The following is a 2,089-nucleotide window of genomic DNA, read 5'->3' on the forward strand; positions in this document are numbered from 1 at the left end:
CCCCCGCTCGCTGCAACTAGAGAAAGCCCACACGCAGCAATGAAGACCCAACACAGCCAAATATAAACAAATAAATAATTAGGAAAAAAAAAAAAGAATCCACCTGCCAACGCAGGGGACACGGGTTCGAGCCCTGGCCTGGGAAGATCCCACGTGCCGCGGAGCAACTAAGCCCGTGCGCCACAACTACTGAGCCCACGTGCCACAACTACTGAAGCCCACCCACCTAGAGCCCATGCTCCGCAACAAGAGAAGCCACCACGATGAGAAGGCCGTGCACCACAGCGAACAGTAGGCCCCGCTCACCACAACTAGAGAAAGCCCGAGCGCAGCTGCGAAGACCCAACACAGCCAAAGATAAATAAATAAGATAAATAAATTTATTAAAAAATTTTTTTCCTTTTAAAAAGTTGAAGTATAATTGACTTACAATATTATATTCGTTTCAGGTGTGCAACATAGTGATTCAATATTTTTTATAGATTACATACCAAAGTAATTATACTACTGACTATATCCCTGTGCTGTACATTACATCCCTGTGTTTTATTTATTTTATAACTGGTAGTTTGTACCTCTTAATCCCCTTCAGCTAGTTTGCCCATCCCCTACCCCACCCCCTCCCCCGGCAACCACTAAACTGTTCTCTGTATCTGTGAGTCTGTTTCCTTTTTGTTATATTTGTTTGTTTGCTTTGTAAATTTCACACATAAGTGAAAACGTACAGGATTTGTCTTTCTTTGTCTGATTTATTTTACTGAGAATACTCTCCAGGTCCAACCATGTCGCAAATGGCAAGATTTCATCTTTTTATGGCTAATATATCATATATATGTATATATGTGTGTGTGTGTGTGTGTATATATATATATATGTATCTCACATCTTTATCCACTCATCTGTCAAAGGGCGCTAGATTGCTTCCATATCTTGGCTCTTATAAATAGTGCTGTAATGAACACTGGGGTGCATGTATCTTTTAGAATTAGTGTTTTTGTTTTCTTTAGATAATACCCAAGAGTGGAATTGCTGGATTGTGTGGTGGTTCTATTTTTAATTTTTTGAGGAATCTCCATACTGTTTTCTATCCTTAGAGAGCTGCTCCTCCCACTCCACCCAGGAGGTACCACCATGTCTGTGATTGGTCCAGGGGTGGCTATGAAAGTCAAGGCAGGATATGTCAGAATCCTTCCCTGGGTTTTTGCTACCTGGATATGTGGGAAGACTCCTCTCTCTACTCTGGTGGCAAAAGTCCAAGGACAAAAACCTGGTGCTGCCTGCAACCAACATCCCCATTGGAGTGAATGAAGCCAACAGAGAGAGAGAAATGAAGATGAAATGAGGAAGAGAGTAAGACACACACACACACACACACACACACACAGGGACTCAAGTCTCTCAATCCAGGCAAAATTGAGGTCAGGCCTTTTTTATGATTTAGTAAAATAATCCAATTACTTATTTTATCCTTTTGTCTTAATTTAGTTCTGTCATTTGCAAACCAAAGGGACCTAACTAGTACAAGGCATCTCCATATATTTGCTGAATGATGGAATTAATTTGCATACCTGCCTCATTCCCAATGTATGTGAGGTAGCATCTGACAAGAACAAGGATAAAATCTTAAAACAGAAATGGAGGGAATTCCCTGGTGGCGCAGTGGTTAAGACTCCACGCTTCCAATGCGGGGGGCCCTGGTTCCATTCCTGGTCAGGGAACTAGATCCCACATGCATGTTGCAATTAAGAGTTCACATGCCACAGATCAGGAGCCTGCGAGCTGCAATTAAGACCCAGCGTAACCAAATAAAACAACAACAAAAACAAACAAACAAAAAACAACAGAAATGGAGACTCAAGAGAGCAAGAACATAAAAATATAAATAAGCAGGTCTATTATTAAATAAAGCCCATAAAGTGCTCTATTAACTGATCATCAAATTTGGCTCTGAGCTTCCTGGCAGCCAAAGCAATAAGGGAGATGTAGTAACTTACATTTTTTCCCCCCCTTGGAGATAACAGAACCTACAAGTTCCTCATGGGAAAGAAAATTTCCCTAGTCTTTAGCCACAAAGGAAAATTTCAGATGG

The sequence above is a fragment of the Physeter macrocephalus genome, chromosome 16 (assembly GCF_002837175.3).
Source record: "Physeter macrocephalus isolate SW-GA chromosome 16, ASM283717v5, whole genome shotgun sequence".
In the NCBI taxonomy this organism is placed as follows: Eukaryota; Metazoa; Chordata; class Mammalia; order Artiodactyla; family Physeteridae; genus Physeter; species Physeter macrocephalus.